This window comes from Ursus maritimus, unplaced genomic scaffold (genome assembly GCF_017311325.1).
Source record: "Ursus maritimus isolate PB19 unplaced genomic scaffold, ASM1731132v1 scaffold_21, whole genome shotgun sequence".
Classification (NCBI taxonomy): Eukaryota; Metazoa; Chordata; class Mammalia; order Carnivora; family Ursidae; genus Ursus; species Ursus maritimus.
In genome coordinates, this window is record NW_024424564.1 from 44,847,174 (window position 1) to 44,870,571 (window position 23,398).

At 57.1% G+C, this 23,398-nt stretch overlaps 1 long non-coding RNA gene across 1 annotated transcript; it reads left to right on the forward strand.

Annotated features, from left to right (window-relative positions):
• Positions 1-9,054: 9,054 nt before the first annotated feature.
• Positions 9,055-22,984, forward strand: LOC103676439. Its single transcript, XR_005836639.1, has 3 exons — positions 9,055-9,125; positions 13,149-13,266; positions 22,622-22,984. It is a non-coding gene; the product is annotated as an uncharacterized LOC103676439 (long non-coding RNA).
• The last annotated feature ends 414 nt before the right edge of the window (positions 22,985-23,398 follow it).

Below are 23,398 nucleotides of genomic sequence, written 5' to 3' on the forward strand. Positions count from 1 at the left end.
TCTGCCGGTGGCATTTTCCAGACTGGCTTCTCCTCCGGTCCCAGCCTGAGCAGCTCTGTGGCACGGCACGACCTCAGCCCTCCCCTTCCTCACCTCACTTCACTGAGCATCTCCGTCAGCCACATTCTTTCTGACAGTCTTTCTGCACGTGAGGTTCATTCTAAGGATTCTGGCTCCTTCCGTGGGGACAAATCCGTGGGGCACCGACCTCCCACCCGGTGAGTCCCCGGCCTCTGCGTGGGCCGATCCCACACCCTGGTGACGTCAGCCTGGTTCACACCTCCAAGTCCTAGACATGACCCCTGCATCACTCGGGGGGCAGAGCAAGCAGGGGGTGGCTGTTAGCCTGGGGTCCCATCCAGCTCCGGTCCCTCCAGGTGTGAGTGTTGGGAAGTCAGCAAGCCTCCGTCGGGTCCTGCGAGGCCGCCGCGGGGATTAGACGTGGGAAAGTGCTTTGTAAACTGCAAAGAGCAGGCAGATGGGAGGGGTCCCAACCACACCTCCTCCCACCAGCTGGGGGTTCCACCCAGAGGAGTTTGGGGGCCCGCACAGAGACTCCCTCCTCCTGGGTTGGTCTCCTGGCCTCTCACCGAGGCCTGAGGTTCTGTCACTAAGGCGTTATCTCTCTGCTTTGTCTCTAACTCTGGCTGAAGGGTGTGGGTGGTCCACACGTGGGTCATTAACTCTGGGATGAACCATCCTCCTAGTCTTTCCCGGGGTGGGGCGAGCAAGCGAGAGGGACCGGGGAAAGCCTATGGTCTGCTGAAGCTCCCTGTCCGTGTTCGCAGATCCTGCCTCCCCCCCGCCCCGTCCCCAGGGTAAAGGGGGCCTGGGGGGGGCCTGACTTGTGAGCCCAATACACAATCCAAAGCATGACCCAGGGGCTTGAATTAAATGGCAAAAAGCAGCCACACACTTTCCCTGGGATCCCCCGGTGGTGAGCCATCCCCTCCTCCCACACGTGCTGGGGGTGAATTTCTCTGCCCCCCTCATGCCACGGGTGTCTCCAGACACCCTGATCTTGCTCTGAAATGTGAGACTGAACCACAAGGGTGTGGTGGAGGGGGTCAGTGTGAGGACCCCAGGGCTGGGCTGCCTCGATTGGCAGCCATTGCTCACTCGCTGTGTGACCTGGGAAGGTTACGACCCTCTCTGTGCCTCGGTTTCTTCTTCTTGAAAACGGGGATGATCACAGTATCCACCCCATATGGTGGTTTGAGGATTTAACAAAGTGGGGTGTAGGGAGAGCCTGTCCTGCAAAACAGGCTGAATCGGCCTCAGCTTTGTGGTTACTCATCCCAAGTCTGTCGGCTTCTCTGTTCTTTCTGGAGTCCTGGCCACCTGCATCTCCTTCTGGACCACCGAGCTTCCTCACTGGATCTCCTGCCAGTGCCCCCACCCCCCAGAGTCTGTTTCCTCCCACAGCAGCCAGCAGCCAGCCGTCTTCCTCACTCACAGGTCTGCTCCCACCCCTCCCATGCTTCCGACCCTTTAAGACAGTGTGTCCATTCATTCACTGGCTCGATGCATCTTCGACGTTCTCCAGCCGTCAGCCCCTGTCCGGTACCGACTACAGTAGGCGGGGAGGGCCCTGGCCTCATGGAGCCCGCGGGCTAGCGTGCGCCGAGACCGTGGTGACTGCACAGGGAGATAAATGAGAGCATGTTGAGTTCTGCAGGCCAGTCATCGGTGGTCAGCATCACACCACCTGACAAGCCCAAACCTGGGGGCTCAAGTCTGCAGATCGTCTGGGGATCGTGAATCCAGCTGGGCTGCTCAACAGGCCCCTCATCCTTGGACTTCTGGGATGTGTGTGTCCTGTGGGGGTGGCAGGGGGCCAGGGTGCAAAGAGAAAGCTGTCTTAGTGCTTCTGGAAGATCAGACTTGCCGAAGCTTGTCTCGCAGTTAAGTCCACCATCAGCATGCTGGGAAACTATACCCCACCTGCAGGGGGGACACCCTGCAAAGCCACAGGATGGAAGGTGTGCATTCAGGGCTGGCTGGACAACTGAGATCAGGAAAGCCACCTATCACCCGCTCCCTCTGCAGGAAACAGTGGGTGCTATGCAGATGATCCCCGAGTGTCTGCTCCTGAGGGCTGCTCAGGGTCGGCCTCTCTGTACAGCCCACACTCATGCTTAGACCCAAAGGAGGAGGAGAGCAGGGAAGAGCTTTCTAGGCAAAGGGAACAAGCGTAAAAACTCAGAAGTGCACATGAATTGCTGTGTCGCTGGAACAGACAGGAGGCAGTTGGGACAGGTGCGGTCTGCGCTCTCTATCTCCAACCTCAGCAAAGACTCAGGCTCCCCTGCTTGCCCACTTCCACACTCTGGTCCATGCTGAGCGCCCCCCTCAGGCCCTCTGCCTGAACTGCACGGGAATACAGCAGTCCCCTGTCCCCGTGCCCCGTGAGTCTGGGCCCGCGGTGGCCCAATAGGTACATCGTGTGATGCCAGGTGGAGTTAAATACGAGGGTGACAGGAGAGAGACAAGTGGAGGGAATGTTGATTTCTCCTTTATTTATTTATTTATTTATTTATTTGAGAGAGTGAGAGAGTGCTTGAGTTGGGGGGAGGGGCACAAGGAGAGGGACAAGCAGACTTGGAGCGCAGAGCCTGATGCAGGACGCAAACTCACACCCCTGAGATCAGGACCCGAGCTGAAATCAAGAGTGGGACGCTTAACGCACTGAGCCACCCAGGCGCCTTGGGAATGTTGATTGTATAATTCATTATTTAGGGGCGCCTGGCAGGACATGCTGCTGAAGGTCTGCTGCCAGGGGCTGCGCAGCCGCATGCAGGGAGAGGAGGAGAATCCCCAGAAACAGAAGTGGCCCCTCGGCAGCCACGGTCCCCAGGTCTGGTCTGGGGCTCAGATCTGCCTGTCCTTCGGTCATCGTGAGCCTTGGATGCATCACTTAACGTTTCTGAACTTTGGTTTCCTCCTCTGGAAGTGGGGCAGACACAACTCCCCACCTCCCAGGGTCACCTCCTCCTTGCCCCTTCCCCCATCTACGGTCCTCACTCTTTCAAGGGGCGTCTGGTATTGATAATGCTGGTGAGGGAGCAGGAAACGGAGCTGTCCTGTCCCAGCTGCCTGCCTGGTCTCCCAGCCTGTTGTCCACCCTCCATGTGGCGACAGGACCTCGGTGGGTCCCCCCCCCCCAGTCCTGCACCCTGACCAGTGGCCATGCCCAGGTCCTAGAGAAGCGGGTGCTGGAGGTTGAGCGTAGAGCAGAAGTAATGGATTTCTGTTGGTTCCCCACCTGTCCCCCTTCCCAGGGGTGACTTCGCCAGGACAGCAGGGCGCAGACTCTGGCCCCAGGTCTGGGCGTTTGGGTGGAGGGGGTTGGGGAGCAGCACGGAGGAGCTCTGATGTCAGGTGAGCTGCCTAACCTCGCTTAGCTCCGAGTTCTGCGTCAGCGAGCAGGATAATGGAATCCGCCTCCTAGGACGGGGTGAGGATTTTCTGAGGGGTTTTGGAAGGAACGCAGCCCACGGGTGAATTCTGAATCAACTTGCTTACTCTCTGGGTGACCTCACTCCACCTCTCTGAGCCTCAGTTTCCTAATCTGCCAAAGAGAGGGAAAGAAAACAGCCTCATGGGGTCGCTGGGAGACGGTGCCTAGAAGCCCTGGCAGGGAGGCCTCCTGGAATGTCACCCGCCCTCTCCCACTTTCTTCTTGGGGGGACCTCAGGGGAGAAGGCAGGTGAGGACCTTCCAAGCCTGGCCCAGTCCCAGTTTTCACACTGTCCCCCCAGCTTCCCCTGGGAAGCAGCGCCCCCCACCCCCACTGGAGAAGTCCCCGGATGGGAGCGGGGGCAGGGCAGCTGCCCAAACGCACCTGAGGAGTGGGAGGCCTGTCTCAGCACGTGGTTATGGGGGGACTCAGGTGGTTTGCTGCTCACAGTACCTTCTGAAGCAGGTTCGAGTCTAAGGCTGTCGTGGATAAATGAGGAGAGTCGGGAATCTGAATGAACATCCATGTCTGTCCGACTCCAAAGCCAGTACTCTTTCTGTTCCTGCTTTTCCATGTGGGCTGAGCGTGCGTGTGCGTGTGCGTGTGTGTGTGTGTGTGTGTGTGTGTGTGTAGGGTCCTGCCCGTCCTTCCATCCACCCAAGCCTGCAGGAAACAAGAGTCAGAAAACAGAACAGAGGCTCGCGTGGTAGAGTGTGTAGGTGAGTGAATGAATGAATGAATGACTTACAGACCAGTGAAGGAGGGAACGAATGAGTGCCTTTGTGGCGGCCCATCGTACTCTTTTTCTGGAACCCCATTCCCCACCATGTTCTACCCCAAACTTATTCACCTCACCCCTCCCATAGCCCAGGACCCCTTCTCTGCCCACCGGCAGAGGGCCCCCCAGAGACAGGTCCCTGCCCCCACCCGCAGCCCACCTGCACCCTCAGGGTGCTTTAAGGGGGTTGCCTTGGCAACCGTAAGTTTCCAGTTGAAGAAAAAAGTTCCAACCAGGGTTTGCTGCGATGGAGAATGACATGGGGAGGACCAGTGGAGAAGGTTGCCACGGCAACCGAATATTTAAGTCAAACTTCCTCGTGGGTCTCAGTGTGGGGAGATTACTCTCAGCAAGTCAGACTCGGCCCCCTCGCCAGGCAGTTCTGCCAACGCCAAGCCGTGGCTGATGGGGAGAGAGGCGGTCCAGCCTGCCTGAAGGGCCCATTGTTCAGGCCCATCCAGCGTCTCCAGGCTTCTGCGCCCGTGTGCTAAGCCCCAGGCGTCTTCACGCAGTGCAGACTCCAGGCCAACAGCTTTTGTGTCCCTCGTTCATCTCCGTGCTGGGTTGTGCTTTTTGTCACTGAGTCACTTTGCAACCCCCCCCCCAACGCTTTTGTTCACCAGGCTGTCCTTTGTCCCCCTGCAGAAGCTGGGAGGGCTCTGAGCACTGGTGAAAGGGGCTCCCGGCTTTGTCGGTAGCAGTTGTGGGGTGGGATGAAAGAATGAGCACCTCTCTCTCTCTCTGTCTGTCTGTCTGTCTGTCTCTCTCTCTCTCTCTCTCTTGGGAGGAGTGAGGCTGCTTGAAGGGAATGGCCCGTTGGCTTCCTCGGGCGTCCCCTTTCAGGGACAGGGCCATCGAGAGGGGCTGAGCAGGGGTCTGCCCTCTGCCTCTCCCACCTGCCCTGATCCAGCTTCAACCCTTGCATAAGGACCGCTGCGACTCCCATCACGGTGAGCCCGGCACCTGTCTGACTCACGGGGGCCCTGGAGGGGGGGCACATTTCACCCTGCCCCGCCACAGTCCCCTGGGCTCCAGGTGCCCCTCTCCCCGGATCCCCACTGCCCTCCTCTCCCACCCTCCATGCCTTTGCACCTGCAGAGTCCCCACCTTGACCTCGCCCGCCTGGACCCCACCACCCTCCTCCCTGTGTTGTGCGGAGAGTGAGAAGGAAGTGCCTGGAGTGGAAGCCCGGACTGGGCTTCCCAGTTTGTGCTTAGTCCTGTGTGTGTTTGCGTTAAAGAGTAACTCCCGCCCCGCCCTCTGGGCCCGAGGTGCCGGCATGGCCAGCTCTTGTGCAAATAAGACGTCTTTAAACCGTCCTGCCACTCGTGGGAGGGATTCGTTCTCTCTCGGCAAATGTTTATGTGTGATTTCTCCCCTCCTGTTCGCTTTCCTTCACGGCCTCTCCTGCCTCCCTCTGCGCCGCCCTGGGGGCCAGGGTGACCTCACCTCCCTCCAGGACGGGCCTTCCTACCACTCTTGATGGGTAAATATTTACACCTGGAGCGTGTCCTGGGGCATGTTACCCTCCTTCTTTCAACAAGCAGATATCACTGAAGGAAAAAAGGGTCCCCTGAGCCTCTCCCTTCTCCCCCCTCCTCTTTATTGCCTCGGCCTAGAGCAGGGCACGGGGCCACAGGAGCTGAGGGGTCTCGTCTGCTGCCTGAGCAAGGCCCCTTCCCCATCCACTCAGTCCTCACAAGGACCTGAAGGCCTTGGTGTTATGGCTCCTTTGGAGCTCAGAGAAGGTGAACAGTTCGGCCAGAGCAGCACAGCTCGTCATGGTAGAGATGTAACTTGAACTCGGGTCTGCCGGTCACACTTGAATGGATGTTCTTTCTTTGAAACCAGGTTGGGGCATAGGACAGAGAGAGGCTGGACAGACAGCGGCTGCCCGCAGGACAGTGAGCCCCAGGAAGCGTGAACAATTCATGAGCAGGTATTGGGTGCCTAAGGAGACACCCATCGGAGGCTCTGGGTTCTTCTATCAACGTGGGCAGTCTGCCTACCCCTCTCATATTCCGGAGGGGAGTGGTAGCCACCCTGTCCTGACGGCAGCTCGTTCCAGGGGTTTGGATGTGGGAGGGAGAAGACAACACCAAGGCCGTGCCAGCAGACCTGGGGAGCGGGGCCGGGTGGTACCCCTTGACCCAGGATTCTGATCTCCTCGGAGAAAGAGTCTGGTGGCAGCCACGAGCCCTCTGTTGAAGGAAACCATGGCACGGGTAGCAGGGGCCGGGGAAGGCCCCGGAGCTGTGCCCTAAGCAAAGTGAGTCAAGCCTGCTGCTTCCATGTGATCCAAATCTTATCGTAGACCCACCAGAGAAACTTGCTCCTTCGACCATTCCATACATGAAAGGGGGTTTCAGCTACTCCTTGGGAGCATGGAGAATTGGAACCAGGAGTCCAAAGATTGAGCTCCCGTGGTGCCCTTGTCTCGTTCTGTGACTTGGGGGCGGCGAGCACACCCCTTCTCTCAACCTCAGTTTCCCCGCCTGTGCAGTGGGGTGAACATGATGTACCCCACAGGTCGCTAGACTCCATGTGGTCCAGTCTTGCCTTGGGGACACATGCAGAGAGCCACAGAGGAGCCACCAGGGCGTAATAAAAGGAACTTTAAGTCTTTACTTTGGCCTTTCCCCAAAGTGGGCAGGAGGCTTGGGGTCAGGGAGAAGTTTATTCCCAATTCATAGCAAACTTTCGGAGTCTCCCCTCTCCAGTATTCTCCACAAAACTGTAGACGCTTCTTCCCTCCCTGCCCCCCACTCCCATCCAAACTCCCCCAGACTCGGAGACCAAACACCTGTCAGCGTCTCTCCGCTTGGATTTTAACATGGCGATCCAAACGAGTTTCTCCTTTATGATTCTTCTCACACCAGGGAGGGCAGGGAAGCTGGCTGGACCCTCAGAGAATGTGGGGGGGCGGAGGGGGAGGGAGGCGAGGAGGGTCCCACATCCGTGCTGACCGGTCCGTGCTCCTGGTCACAGGTCACGGTGCTGGAGCTAATGTTTATGGCATGTGTCCCAGGCACCTCGCAAATCTAACTCACGACGACCCCAAAGGGGAGCCGTGATGGCCCCCATTGCACGGCTGACGGGTCCGAGGCCCTGGGAGATCAACTTGCCCAGGACTTCACAGCCAGTGGGTGAGGAGGGCCGAGTTTCGAGCTGAGGCTCTCTGACTTCAGAGCGCACACTTGTAAGCATCCTGCATGCCGGTATCTGCCTCCTCCAGGGTGTGGACCGCAGAGTCCAAAGGGTCCGTGAAAGCGTGTTCAGAGGCTGGGACATGGAGCGCGGTAGAACTTGACTGACGAACCCACTAGCTGAATGACGTGCTTTATAAACCATGGAGTGCTTTTTTGGTGATATCTTTGAAAAGCCAAACTTTTCTCTGCAATATTTTTGTCCTTAGAGCGGAGGGCGCCCACGGGCAAGGTGGGGGCTCAGATCCGATGAGGAAAGCCTGGGTGCCAGGGCCTTCATCTGCAAGGGGTTCCCGTAGGTGCTGAGCCCAGCTGCATGCACCCCCACATACGCCTCCCCCCCACATACGCCTCCCCCCATAATCTGCGGAAGGCAGACACGTCAGAAGGGCCCTCCCTGCCTCTGAGAGCACCCAGGGGAGTCTCGTGAGGAGTCCTGGCAAGGCCTCTTTCAAGCTGTGTGATTTAGGACAAGTTCCTTAATCTTTCTGAGCCTGGATTCTGTCTTCTGGATGTTAATGTTACCTTGCAAAGTCCTCGCAAGGTGGACAGCTCCTGATACAAAATCTCTAGAACTGGCCTAGGACACGGTGAGCATGTGAGTGACAGGCTTTCTCAGGCTCGGCCCTACTGGCATCGGAGGCGGGATAATTCTTCATCGTGGGGCTTGTCCCACGCATGGTCCACGCACTCAGCGCCATCCCTGGCTTCTACCCGCTAGGTGCCAGCAGCTCCTTCCAGTTACCGCAATCCCAAATGTCTCCAGACCTTGACAAATGTCCCTTGGGGACAAAATCAACCCTGCTCGAGAACCACTAGAATAATCCTAGCCATTTTTTCTTAATTTGAAGGTCTAATTGGCTTTATTAAGCGATTCATGAATAGGGCAGCCTCCCAGCTAGCGAGGAGAGGGGAGCTCCAGGAATAACCATAGCTACTGTGACCAATGATAAGAATGATTTCTTTTTTTTTAAGGGCCGTGATGAAGACAGCCCCATCCCTGGGATGCTGCTGACCGCTGGTGTGTAGAGCCGGAGTGTAGAGCCGGACTGAGGGGTTTTATTATAAATTATATAATGATTTTATTATAAATTATAAAATGATTAGGAACACGCGGAATCTAGATGGTGGTTGAAATGTTTCAATCTGGAGAAGCTGGAATGTGGGAAGAGGGCTAGTATCAGTCTTCGTACAGGTGATGATGCTGCGGGACTCGCACTGTGACCAGCATCCCTCGCCGCCCACGATAAGCCCTGAGGCTGGCTTCTGCTACTTTCGGCGGGGGGGGGGCGGGGGTGGGTGTTCAGACTCACCGAAGGGCCCGGGAACCGGGTGATTTTGGCCCCTGGAGTGGTTTTCTCTGTGTGGGTGTGTTGCTTCCTGTGGCTGCTGGAACACATCACCACTCACTTAGTGGCTCCAACAGTCCCCGTTTATTGACGTACCACTCTGCGGGTCAGAAGTCTCCTGCGGATGTCGCGGGGCAGGGCTGGTTCTGTGTTCCCTCCGAGGCTCTGGGGACAGTCTGTTTCCCTGCCCTTTGCAGTCTCCCGCCTTCCTTGGCACCCAGCCCCTCCGGTCTGCAGAGCCAGCAGGGCAGTCAGGAACTTCTTGGCCTCCCTCTTCCCTGTGAGTACGCTGCCCACACCCCAGATAATCCAGATCGTCTCCCTATTTTAAGGTCAGCTGATGGGTAATCTCAATCCCCTTTTGTCATGGGACAATGTATATCTGCTGGTTCCAGGGGTTAGGGCTTCTCTGGGGAGCCATCATTTGGCCCGTTGCACAGGGAGTCAGAGCCATGGAGAAGGTTTCTCAGGAGAGGGGGTGGCAGATCAGTTCATCTGGAGCTGAGGGTCTGTGAGGGGAGGAAGGAGAGATCAGATACTATAGGCGAGAAGAGCCGGATGCTCGAGAGGCATTTTGTGCCTGGGGATTTCTGAGTCAATTCTTAGAAGTAATGGGGAGCCATGGCAGGTTCTTGAGCAAGGTTAGACCTGAAACACAAGGCAAGCTTTTGGTGGGAGAAGCACTTCTGCAGATGGGTCAGGGATGGAGCAGTGTGGAGGGAGGTGGGACAGGACGCCGCCTAGGTGAGGGGGCAGAAAACCCAGAAGCCAAGAGGGGTTAGAGGAGGGGACAACTGGAGGACACGGAGGCCTTGTGCTGTAAAGGGTGTAAAGGGACCGAGCAAGGGCTTTGCAGGTTGGACGCGCAGTTCTGCTCATTCCTAGCTGTGTGCACAGGGCACACTGAGCTTTACTTTTCCAAACCTCCGGTTCCTTCTGGAACCAGAGACCGTGGGCATGAGAGTCCCTCTGGGCAGAGGCTTGTGGGCACAGTCCTGCCACTCTGCTCCTTCCCTGCTCAGTGACAGTCCCCGTGCTCATGTGACACAGGCATCTTCAGATGCCTTGACATCAGCATTGTGTTCTCTGCGCCCACAGTGTCACTGAGTGTGGGCGCTGGGGGGGGTGCAGGGTGCTGGAGGGCGCACAGGGCGGGTCACAAAGGAAGCAAGTGACAGTGCCTGTCCCGGGACCCGGGGGGGGGGGGCTCCTTACCATCTCTCCCAAGCTCCGTTGACCATTGTCTCAGCGGCCCTCGCCCTCAGGGGGGCTCCTGCCAACCTCAGCCCCGAGTGCAGACACTGAAGTTTAGGGACCTTTTAGTCCCAGAGGTCAACCAGTTCTCCTAATGAGGTTAGAGTGAGCTTCTGCCAGCTGCAAGAGTCCTGAGGCTGCAGGAGGTAAGGAAGGGAGGAGGGGGAGGGAGGGCAAGAAGGCTGAGGAAGGTGCTGCGTGGTGTGTCACCCTTGTGGAGGCCTTACTACGAAAGGATGCGTCCTGGCCAGGCCTTCGTATTTTTTTTTTAAGATTTTATTTATTTATTTGAGAGAGAGAGTGTGTAGAGCAAGAGAGAGAGAGAGTGCCCCCTGCAGGGGCAGGGGCAGAGGCAGAGGGAGAAGCAGACTCCCCACTGAGCAGGGAGCCCTGGATCCCAGGACCTCAGGATCTTGACCTGAGCCTAAGGCAGACGCTTTCACCAACTGAGCCCCGCAGGCGCCCCTTGGCCTTTGTATTTTGAAGGCAGCATGACAGCTTCTTTGCTCTCCTGGGCTGCCAGAGAGGTTGTCGCAGAAGGTGGTTACGAAGGCCTTGTTGTCGGAGGCCTAGGCCATGGAGGGACTGAGCGGGATTGTTCAGTGGGGGTGGGGGATGTGGGGAGCTTGATGCTTCCAGGGTTGAGGGGAGGCCCTGACTCCAGGACAGGCAGGGGGCAGAGGGGCTGTGGCTCCCTTCAGGTCTGGGGCACAACCCAGGGTGAGGGGCTGGGAAGGGGACGGCCAGGGCTCAGGACCGTCTGGGCCAGAGCTCAGGAACGTCTGGGCCAGAGCTGGTCCTTGTGTGGCCGCACTTGGTGGCGGGGATCGAAGGTGCTGGTGGAGGGAGCCGCGGTCCTGTAGGAGACCGCCGGGGTGGTGCAGCAGGGAAATACCCCACGCTGGGCTCACACGCCAGAAAGGAGGCTGGGGGTCTGAAATCATGGTGTGTGGGGGGGTTAGTTTCTTCGGAGGCCCATCTCCTGGCTGGTGGAGGGCCGTCTTCTCCCTGCGTCCTCACGTGGCCTTCTCTCTGTGTGTGAGCTGGCACCTGTCTGTGGCCACATCCCCTCTTCTTAGAGGGACACCAGTCTTATTGGACTAGGGTCCCCCCTAAAGACCTCATTTTCACCTGACTCACTTCTCTCAAGGCCCCATCTCCAAATCCAGTCACATTCTGAGGTGCTGGGGTTAGGACTTCAACAGATGAATTTTGGGAGCGGGGGACACAGTTCAGCCCACGGAAGTGCCAGAGCCACCTCCGTGTCTGGGGGACCCGGTGACCTTGTTCCTGTGGAGTCCACGGTAAGGAGAAGCAACCGCAGAGGCTGCCACGGAGGACTTCCCGCCAGTCTTGGGGGCGGGTGGTGCTGGATTTAATTCCATTTGTTGTTTATTATTATTATTATTTTCTCTTTCAATACATAGCCCCCAGGGGTATGCAGAGGCCTTCCTGCACTACCCCTCAGGCCCCCTTGGGCCCCCGGCCACCGGGTTGCCCTTCCCAAAGGCACTGCCCACTGTGACCAGTTCTGGGGCTCTGTCACAGTCCCCGCCTAACTCCCACGCATCTGCTCCGCTCCGGCTGCACACCAGCCGGGGCCGCACATCCAGGAGACCTGTCTCTGGGGGCAGGCCCTGCACTGGTCCGAGATACCTCCCGCTGATTCCTGAGCAAGCAGGGCGGAGAAACACAGCTTTGCCCACACCTGGACTCGGTGGGCACCTCGTGGTCCATCTGGGGCGGGAAGAGGGAGGAAGGGAAGACGCCGGCCCTGTCTGGGTACCAGACCCTCTCACACGCTCTAGCTTCCTTTTCGTGACCTCCCCGCTAGGTGGCATCCTGGTCGCCCCTGTTTTACAGGTGAGGAAGGTGACACTCAGAGGGGCCACCCAGCCCTTGGAGGTCCTCCAGCTGGGGATGGGGAGCAGGATCCTGGCTGGGGTGGGGGGGCCCCTGCTCCGACGTCTTCTCTCCCAGGGCAGAGCTAATAGAAGGCTAATAACAAAGCCGCTGCCGGGATGCGGGATGTAGTGAGACTGAGCTGGCTGCTGGAGAGGAAGGGTTCGGGGAGTCACATGCTGACGGTGACTCAGGGAGCGCACTGCCCCAATTGCCTTTCCTTTGATCAAGTTCTTCCTCACCTCCAACTTTGGTTTTGCTCCCCCGTTTCTCCTCCACCTGAGAAACAGTTTTCTGTCCTTTCACGGACCTTTATTCCAGCTGCTCTGCCCCGACCCCTCACCCCTGCTCCCTAGCTCCTGTCACCTTCATCCTCTGTCAGATCTTGGTCTTTAGTCTGCTCTCTCCTTGCCTGGGTTGCTCAGGGACTGACTCACTGTTCGTAGGGATCAAGGTCCCTGACGGAACCACAAGCTCTCAACCCTGAGGAGCAGGAGAGGAGACGAGTGGTTTCCCTGAGCCCTACCCCCAACCTTTACTAGGCTTTTGCCCCATCTACCCACCCGCTCATCCATCCATCCATCTATCCATTCATTCATCCATCTACCTACCCATGTATTTACCCATCCATCCATCCACCTATCCATCCACCCATCCACTCGTCCACTTGTCCATCCATCCACCCATCAATCCATCGATCCAACAATCCATCCATCCATCCATCCATCCATCCATCCATCCATCCATCCACCCGTCCACTCGTCCACTTGTCCATCCATCCATCCATCCATCCATCCATCCATCCATCCATCCACCCATCCATCAATCAATCCACCCACCCATCCATCTACCTACCAATCCACCCATCCATCCACCCGCCCATCCACCCACCCACCCATCCATCCATCCTCACTTGCCATGTAGATACAGCCGTGAACAAGAGAAACACAGACCCTCTCCTCATTCCAACTAGAAGTTGGCCATTAAATATTGCACTAAACCAAATGCTGCAGGACAACACTCTGCTCTGGAGAACGTAATAATAATGCCTTTGTAATAACGCTAACGGTCAAGGAGAAGACAGACGCTGTTTTAGCACAGCACGAGACCAGTGATGGAGCGGCAAGTCTGGCTGTCTTAGAGGGAAACCACCCTGGGAGCTGACGTTGGTGCTGGCCTTGCTGCCTCCCTTTCCCCAGCTGCAGAGTCTGAAGTCTCCCAGCCCTCCCCTCCCTCATCCGTCTAGTGGCAGAAGAAATGGACGGACAGACAGCACAAAGGAGGAGCGCCGAGACGGATGCAGGGTGGTTGTCACAGGTGAGACCCAGGGTCTGGCTCTGAGGCCCTGCCTTTTTAATGGGGACAAGTTGACAAGACCAGAACAATGCCCGCTCCCTGTGGGGGAGGAACCGTCTCTGGGGCCTACAGGGTGGGCGAACATTCCTTGGGATTCTGCTGCAGTTGGACCACGTTGTTTTGGTCTGTACCTTCCCTCCCTTGTGCCGTAATGAAAGTGCTAGTGGGGGCCCACGGGGTAACCCTTCTGGAGCTGCGTGTGCGTGTGCACGCATCAGAGGCTCACGGCAGCCTGTGGGGGTGGTGCTACCATCGTCCCCTAAACATGGGAGGCCCCAGGCGCGGAGGGGTGAGGTGACTTCCTAATGTCACAGGTCACAGCACCGAGGCAGACCAAGTGCGGTGCGTCCAGTGGGGCCCACGCCGGAGGAGCCATGGGACAGTGCTGTCCAGAGGTGCTATGTGGCACCTGCCCCGGGACTGTGCCGAGGCCCGCCCCCCCAACAGCCGGGCTACTAGCAGAAGGCGCCCGGGGCCAGGGTGCACCAGCAAGGACAGGGACAGCTCCGAGCGCACGCTATAGGGGACAGGGGCAAGGGAGAGGCTGCCCACCGTCTTCAGGGGGAAGAGAGAATGGTGGCAGCGGTGGGGGACGGGGCTGGTCCTTGGGGCCACTCTCTCGGGTTCGAGCTCCAGGGATTTTTCTCCTTTCGAAATCACAAGTCTATTCTTGTTTGTATTCGTGCCTGTGACTTTTGGTCAGGTTTCGTGAGTTGTAGTCTGCTTTCTGTACGGGCCAGGCTTGGTAGTGCGCAGTCCTGCGAGTTTGGACCAGCGCCCCCCCCCCCGTTGTGTTACCACCGCAACCCGAAACGCGGAACATCACTCCCAGGTTCTGGAATCTGTTCTGGAATCTCAGCCTCCAAGCGTCTGTACATGCTGAACCTAAGAAGCGAACATTCCAGGCCCCTGGAGCAGCCTGAGGCCGGCTGCGTCCTCCCTGGCTGACCCTCTGGCTGCTGCGGGGGGATGCGGGGCCTGCAGCCTCCACAGGGACCGGACACGTTCCCGGCCCTGGTCTTGCTGCCTCTTTGAACATGGCCTTCGCGCATCTAGGGATACTCTGCGGATCCGGGCGCCGCCCTGGGGTGCTGGGCAGCTGTGCCAGCTCAGGAACGCAGTGCTCTGCCTCACCTAGGGGCCCGGGGGGTGCCCATGAACGCCATTTGTTAATGAAGGAGGCAGGTGGAAAGGAGGCAGCTGGAGCTACTTTGTGCTTTGAAGAGCCCTGCCGGGCCGGCCTGACTTCGGTCGTGGGCGCTGAATGAATTCCGCTAGAGTTCTTGCATCGGATACTTCAGGGTCAAGGCATTCGGTGAATGTGCTGGACGCCGGGGCCAGAACTTCCTGGGTTCAAATCCTCACTTTACCACTGACAGACTCTGTGGCGTTGGGAAAATTATTTACCCTCTCTGGGCTTCAGTTCTCTCATCTGTAAGTGGGGCTTAATCTTCTTGTGCTCCCTTCCCTCCCTCCTCCCAGACCATGTTTTAGAAACTGAGACGGAAAATATGTGAATTGGAATCTTGGTTCCACATCTGTTATTATTTATGCGGTATTGGGCAAATCCCCAGGCTATGCTGTGCCTCCATGGATTAAGAAAAAAGCCAATTATATTCTGACACCCAATGATTATTATAAGATACATCTTGATTTCAAAGATGTAATAATGTGAAAATATGTTGTATCTTAGAGTTGCTAAACTTCGCTATCCTGAGTGCCTGCTTTTTAGCCTGTGCTTTGTTGCCTCATGGTCTCAGAATAGCTGCCAAGCATCATGCCCTCACACCAATATCCCCACAAGGAAGGGTGAAGAGGACCAGCCAGCAGTGGCTAGGTGGGGTGTGGGGAGGACACAAGATCTTTTCTAGAAGCTGCTTAGCAGACCTGCTCTTGCATACTGTCAGCCAGAAGTCGGTCATACGGCTACTGTTACTGCAAAGCAAGTTGGGAAAGGGTCTGGCAAAACAGAATGGGAGAGTCACCAGTGGCCTAGAACAATCCTTTTTGGCCCCTGTTTTGGGCATTTTGATGTTCCCTCCTGCATGGGAGTTCTGTTAGCAAGGCCAAAGTAAGTCATCTGTTGGTCAGGCAAATCCCAGACTCGGCTGCAGATGGGACCTTAAAACTCAGCTAACACCACTTGCCACCCAGCCCTCTGATCAAGTTGTTTTTCCAGCATCCTTAATAGATGGTCATCCAGCCTCAACTCAAACCCCCCTTACAGGGGACCCACTTCACGAGCTAGCTCCCAGGCTTTCCAGCCGCTGAACTGTTGAAATGTTCTTGCTTAAACTGAGCCAAATGGGCCTCCTCCAATGAGTCCTGGCTTTGCCCCTCGCGGTGCCCAGGTCCGGTTGGTTTCCTCTTCCTGGTGAGTGCCTCCCAGGTTTTGAAGACCGAGCTCATCCTTTCCCACTGCCCCCCAGTCCCCATAAACCTTCAGCAGCCCCAACCCTATCAATTTCTTTTTTACATCCTTCCTGACATTATTCTTGGAGGTATCAGTCTTTTGTCGTAGAGCTTCCAGTTTGACAAATCATTTCAGCTGTTCTTTCTTGAGAGTTCACTTTTGCTGGGCATTGTCCTCAATCCCAGGGAGATAGCAGTGAACAAGAGAGACCTTCCTCTGTCTGAGCCCACTGAAGAGCCACTTTATATGTGCCCTCCTCCAGGAAGATTTCCCTGATTTCTGGTTAGGCTAGGTTCCCTCCTTTAGGCTCCCATAGCCTCCCGGGCCCCTCTGCCATGACACTTGGTGTACACCGGGCCGGCCTCTGTCTCCTGCTCTGGACTGTGAGCCCCAGGAGGGCAGGGGCGGTGCTGGGCATGGTGGTTATGCCTGTCTCACAGCCCGCACATGGTAAGCGCCGGATGCATGCCGTTTCCTCCGTGAATGGGCAGTTACAAAGGTGGCTGTAGAACCTGGAGGAAGGGGACCTCTTTGCCGTTTCTGGGGGTGAGAACGGCTCACGGCATTAGCCCCTGCTTATGATGGGCTCCATCCTCTCCAGCCTTATGTGTCCTTCTTGCTCCCCATCTCAGTGTTGAGAATAGCTGACGTCAGACTGACTCGGAATCTTGGCTCAGCCACTCACTGACCCTCTTATTGACTTGGGCAAGTGACTTAACTTCTCTGAGCCTCAGTTTCCTTACTTCTAAAATGAAAATATTAACCTTCCTCATTGGGTTATTGTGAGGGTGAAGGACTTGACACCTGCCAAGAACCGGGCAGACAGCCCATGGCAGGTGCGCCACGAACTTCGGTTCTTGCTTCCCACCAAATGGGACTCTGCCAGCCTTTGCCTTTGCCTTGGGGTTGTCGGACAGGATGGGGGAGGGGGTGGGACGTGTCAGCTAGCTTGGATGTGGCTTTGAAGAAAGTTGGGCCTGGCATTCCCATGCAGCAAGTCCCAGGGGATGGGGAGAAATCTGGGAAGTGACCTGCGTGGGGACCCAGGACAACCATCCCCGACCACAAGGCTTGGTTTCCCAGGCCAGATGGGTAAGTGATGATTGATCAGCCTCTCCCTCTCCCTTCAAACCACACACAACACAAGACGAAACTGATGGCCAGAGAGGTCAGGTGACTGGTCCAAGGTCACACAGCAGCTAGTCCCAGATCTCCAGATTCATGGTCCAGGTTTTTTTTTCTTTTTTCCTTTTTCTTTTTTCTCTCCTCCTTCCCCAGGAATGTCTCCCTAATGGTTTCTCCTTGGAGATGACCAGGCCATGAGTCGCTTCTTTATTTCCCTCGTGAAACCGAGCTGCTACCTCTGGCCTGTTCCCTAAGCTGCATTGGACGAATCTGGGAGAGGGTAAGGAGGCCTGCAGGGGACAGATGCTCCAGAAAGGGGATGTCCTTTCTCCGTGCCATGCCCTGCCTCTGTACCCCTGCACACGCAATCTCTCTCTGCTGCTAAGCGGGTTGGCGTTTCCTGCCTGTTACCGCCAGCTCCTGGAGGGCAAGCACACTGTTGTCACTAACATTGTCTTGAGAGGGCCCCCGCCGTGCCAGCCGCTGTGTTCAGTGCCACGAAGCAACGTGAGGACTGTACCCATTTAACAGTGGAGGGATACAGTTGCCGGCTGGGTCGGCTGTGCCCTACCTCCCGGTTAGCTGAGCTGAGAATGAAGCCTGGCCCAGCCCCTGGTGCCCGACAAGGACCAGCACTCACCGTGTTCCAAGCACGTTCCAGACACACTTCCAAGCACTTCGTATGTCCTAACTTCTTTCCTTGGCACAACCGCCCTATGTGGGAGGGCCTGCTATCGTCCCCATCTGCCTGATGGAACACTGAGGCCGAGGCAACGGCCAGTTCTTGCCTGAGGTCATGTAGACGAGAGGCAGGGGACGAAGCACATGCTGTCTGGGCTGCTCTGTCCCTGTCGCACTGTGAGCATCCCTTGGGGATGCTGATGCGGAGGCCGACGGTGCGCCGGCAGGTGAGGGGGGGAGAGGCAGGGGTCAGCGTCGGGACTCACAGGCAAGGCCCGGGCAGGGTGCGAGCTCTGGGGCGGGACAGGACAACATTTGCTCCTCATTTGGTCCTGCCTGGGCTTGAGAGAAAGTAAAGGCATGGGGTGGAAGGGAGACACAAGACTCTTCCTTTCCACCTGGCACAAGCCCAGATCTAGACTTTCTTTCTCTTTGAGGTTTTCAAGAAGCCTGGGTGGTGGAGGGCAAGGCAGAAGGCAGATGGCTCCCCTGACGGCCGCCACCCCCACATGCCCACCACCGCTGCCCAGCAGTGCCGGGGAAGCGGAAGGGAACGCGCCGTGTGGGATCAGGGACCGGGTCTCCACCGGCTGTCCCCTCCGTGGCTGGCCCGGGAGCCCACAGTGGTGAGGAGTGTGGGCTCTGGAGTCTGACTTTCTTGCTTTCAATCCCAGTTCTGCCACATGGGCAAGCGGACCTGGTGGAGAGGAGGCCCCGGGTGCTAGTGAGGGGCACTTAGAGCCATCCGGGGAAGGGCGGAGGGAAGGGAACCAGGCTGTGAGTCCAGTGGGAAGTGGGGCTGGATGGGGGCAGGAGGAGGTCTTGAAAGCCTGTGTGCCAAGGCCGGGTTGTCTGACCTTGTCCTTTGGGTGGGGGGAGGGACAGCCTCTTGCGAGGTTCTATGCGGGGGGCGGGGGAGGCTTGTTGGATTACATCCAATCCTCATAGACTCTGCCATGTGACTTCAAACAAGCGTACCCTCCTCTCCTCTATCCAACGAGGCAAAAATAAAATAATACGAAAACAGAGAGGGAGACAAACCATAAGAGACTCTTCACTCTAGGAAACAGAGGGCTGCTGGAGGGGAAGTGGGTGGGGGATGGGGTAACTGGGTGATGGGCATTAAGGAGGGCACGTGATGTGATGAGCACTGGTGTTATATGCAACTGATGAATCACTAAACTCTACCTCTGAAACCAATAATACACTACATGTTAATTAAATTGTATTTATTTTATTTTTCTAAGATTTTATTTATTTAAGAGAGAGAGAGGGAGAGAAAGCACAAGCAGGGCAGAGGGAGAGGGAGAGGCAGACTCCCCGCTGAGCAGGGAGCCCAATGTGGGGCTCCATCCAGGACCTGGGATCATGACCTGAGCCGAAGGCAGATGCTTAACGGGCTGAGCCACCCAGGCGCCCCTAATTAAATTGAGTTTAAATTTAAAAAAACTGGAAAAAAACCGACAAAATTACGAGGCATCTGGCCTTGTAGCTTCTTGGGTTCCGTTGAATCCCCGTGTTGGGTTAGGACGCGGAGCCTGCGCATGGGGTTGGCAGAACCGCCAGTCACCTCGGAGGGATCTCGTGGGCACAGGAAGGCCCTGGTCCCCAAATCACTCCCAATGCAGTCACCACGGGGCCTGCCGAGCAGGTGCCGAGCCGGTGTGGACCTCACCTTGACCAGTCTCCTTCATTCCCAGCCACGCTCTGGCCTCCCTGGTCTGCATCGGTCCTGCGGCCGCATGCTTCTTCTTGCAGAGGGAACAGTCTCTGCTGAGTGCTTGTGGAGACCATGGGGTGGCAGGTCTGGGGTGCAGTGGGACAGAGGGGCCTGAGGGGAGGGGCCGCTCTGGGAAGATGTCTCTACTGTTAGCCCCAGAGGGCGGGGCAGAGAGAGAGGACAGGAGAGGGACAGTGGCAGGAGATCAGAGTTGGGGGTGGGAAGGAATTTTTTAAAAACCTCATGAAAATATGTATTTGACCCATATTACTCTTTTTTCCCTTCAAAAATAATAAGCATGTAATTCGGTGGACATACTTAATTGAAAAGGGAAAACCCATCCAGAAAGATAGAGAAACTTATCAAGACGTTTTCGTTAGTGTAGAGCGGTTGAGGGCATTCTATGTAGGATGGTTGTAAACTCATACAAATACCCAAGTGACTGAACTTGACAATGGAGCATGAGTTTGCAAACAAGGTGGAAGAGAGACGTGCCCTTAGCTTTTCTGTTGCCTGGCCACCCGAGTCTCTGCGCACCGCTGCGAAACCCCCGGGCACCACGCACGCCCCTCCTAAGCCCCCTCAGGTTCAAAGTCGCCAGCAGGGGTCATGTTCTTTCTCCCTGCGGCAGGAATGGGTTCTCTGAGTATTTACTGGGCATTACGCGGGTATCTCGGCAAGATGCATTTTTAATTTTTGTGGTGATTTGATGTTTCCTTATGGGAATTACCAACTGTAAGCAGAGGTAGAACGGGGAGTGGGCAGGAAGGGGGAGGCTTTTGTGCTGCGATGGCATTTAGCTGGGGGGGGTCTCTGGGATCACAAACCCCTGGGCTGTCGGAGCTCCTGGTGGCCCCTCACGGGACAGAGGAGGGAACTGAGGCCTGGCAGGGCACCCATCTTGCTCGAAGCCATGTACTGAGTCAGCCAGGGGCTGTTCCCTGCCTGGTGTCCATGCGGTGTTTAAGGAGCTCCTGCTGTATACACAGAGCTACCAGACACCCGGTGTGTCGCAGAATACTGGGTAGGGGGCAGGGGACACGGGCATTCTGGGAAGGTCCTTGGTGCAGCATCTCCAGCTGCCTGCCCCCCAGGAGTGGCCTGGGGACCCCAAGACTTGCTCCCGACCCCGGGCATCCCCTGGGAGCACCCCAGGGCAGCTGAGGGGTTCTTGGGGAGGGTTTGCCTGGACCACGAGCCCCATTGCGAAGCCAGCACTGTTCCTTTTCTCTCTCACACAAACACACATTCTGTGTTGCTTTTTCCTTAAATTCTCTGCTCCCTCCTCTCTCCTCCTTTTCAACCACACACACTCATCTCCCCGCCTCTTTCCTCCCCACTCCCCTCCTTCTGGCTCATAAATTCTCCCCCTGGGGCCTTTTGCCAAGGGGTTGAATAAACAGGAAGGGAAAGAGGGAATAAATCACAGCTGAGTCTCGACAGGCTCTGGGAAGGTCTCTGGCTCTGGGGAACGTCAGGAAGGAGCCAGGAGGCCTCTGCCTTGGGAACCACAGCCTGAGTCTGGAGGGCCTGGAGGGCTGAGGAGAAGGGGCTGCTGAGCAGTGGGGATCAGTGTTATGTGGGGTCAGCACCAGGCTTGGGATCGACCCCACAGTCCTCAGAGTGAGGAAGGATAGAGCCCAGGCTGGGAGACCGGTTCTGCTGTGTGTCTCTGGGCAAATCTCCTCCCCTCTCTAAGCCTCAATCACCCCATCTGGAAGGTGGGGCAGGACTGGATGGACAGGAGAGGTCCTTCCAGCTCTGATGCTGTAAGGTTCTGAGGCTCCAACTTGTACACAACGTGGGGGGCTCTGGGGGCGGGGCCTCGCCGAGCTGCCCGGATGGTGGAGCGCACGCAGACCCCCAGCTTCCCCTCCACCCCCAGAGGGCTTCTGTCAGAGCACCTAGCTGCCCCAGGACATCCTTGGGTCAGGGAGGGATGAGGGTCGGAGGAGGTGGCCCTAGCCGGAGGCCCTCAGTTTGGAGCCGGCTCTGGCTGAAACCCCACCCCACGGTCTACTCACCTCCCCTCCAGGTGAGCTGGGACGCCAAGACCCTAGGCTGGGAACAGAAGTTTTGGCTTCTGGTTGTCACTAGGAGCTGACAACATCCCCCCTTATTCAAGTGACAACTGGGGACTTTGAGAGAACAGCCACAGTGTGTGAGTGGGAGAGGGAGAGAGAGGATGAGAAGGGCGGAGAAGGCGGTGGGCTCCAGGAGGGGGCCTGGGGACCTGGGGCATGAACGGCCTGGAGTGTATGTTCGCGTGTATGTGTGCTTACGTGCTCGCGTGAGCTCAGCTTCTCAGCACACGCGTGAAGTGGGGACATATTCGCTCATGCATCTGTCTGTGGTTTCCGTCTGCGTGCCCCGGGGAAGAGGGTGCGAGTCTCTGTGTGGCCGTGGGGAGCAGCTCGGTGCCTCGATGGCGCATCTCCCAAGACGGTGAAGGAAAGTCCTTACAGCCATCCAGTCTTGGTGAGCTCAGTGACACGGCAGCAGCCCGGAAGCCAGGGTCCTGGCCTTGGACCGGCCCCAGACTCGCTGCCGGCCTTGGGAAGCCACCGCCTGCCTCTGGCTCCAGAAGGCTCAGTGGCGAATGACGACGGCAGACCAACTCATCTTGAGTATTTCCCGCGTGGCAGGCCCCCTTCGGAGCACGTTACCAGGCCGAGTTATCCAAGGCATGTTCTTTCATCCTTCCCATTTTACAGATGTGGAAATGGACACATCGAGTCAGCGGAGGGGCTGAGATTCCAGAGGGAGGCTGGCTGGGAGCACTGAGACCCAGGGACCCCGCGCTGGGGGCAGAGGGTCCAACCAGGGGTGGTGGTGAGTCAGATCTTGGAGATTCTGGTGCAGCCCGAGGCCCTCCCTTCCCCTCTCTTGCTGGGCCAGGGTGTCTGGCAGGAGTGTGACTCCTAACCCTCGGGTGTTGGGCAGCCCGGCCTGATCTCTAAGGGTTCTTGGTGTTCCAGGATGCTAAGACTTGGCGTCTGAAACGTACAGTCCACAGCAATAAATGTCACAGGAGGAAGGATGTGACCAAGCTGCAGAGGGTAGAGACCTAAGACATTCTGAGCCAATTCCCTCCCTTCTCCCCCTGCCTCTCTCCCCTCCTCCTGCCTTGCCTCTCCCTCTCCAATCTCTCTCTCTCTTTCTCTGCCCCAAGAGCTGATTCACCCCAAGAGTCCCAAAACCAGCACCCACCTGTCCTCTGATGGCAGAGGCCACGAGCTGCTGACGGGGACTCAGCCCCGCCAGGTGGTGGAGTCGCCACGTCTGGAAAAGCCCGAGGGCTGCTGGTGATGTGGGGGACTTTCGACGTCGCTTTAACATACCCCCTTTCTGCCCTCCTCTCCTCTGCCCCTGGTCAGCCGGACTCAGCCACAGGAGGAGGAGCCAGGAGGCAGCCAGGGCCAGGAAGAGGTCCAGCGTGGTGACATTAACAGGGAGATGGAACCGCCTGGCTTTTCCGTCCCTGGACACAGGCACCATCACACACCTGAGCGAAGCCCCATCTCGTGCTGTCCCCGCCGGTCCCGCCCCCTGTCTGCTGCATGAGCTGTTTCCTACCTCAGGACCTTTGGCCGGGTCATGGCACGGCCCGGGCACCTCCCGGCCCTGCTTAAATATCGCCTCCCCCAAAACGCCTTCCTTGATTCTACCCAAGAAGGTCACCCTGACATTTTCTATTTCAGCACCGCACTGTTGAATACATAAAATTCACCGCGATTTATAATCAATCCGATCGTCTATCTCATTATCTATTTCACTACTGTTCGTTATAATAATGGCCCTCCTGCTACGCTGTCACCTAAAACCGAGCAGGGGCCATGTGGGTGCTCCATAGATGTTTGCTGGTGGTCATCAAACATTTCTGGAAAAACTGCATGAAGGAGATAATGGTTCACCTGGCTTTGGGAGGAGGAGAAGGAGCTAGAAAGGTGAAGAAAGGACGTGTTTATCTGTAGCAGCAGAAAACTCAACTGTCCGTAGCTGAACTCGTAAGCTGAACTCGTAAAGACAGCTGTGGCTGACTTAGCCAGGTGTCTGGATGGCGGATGGCCTGCGCGTAATGATGTCAGCCGGCGCCCCAGTTCCTTCCATCTGTCCTGGTCAGATTGGGCTTCTATCACAGAATGCCACAGACT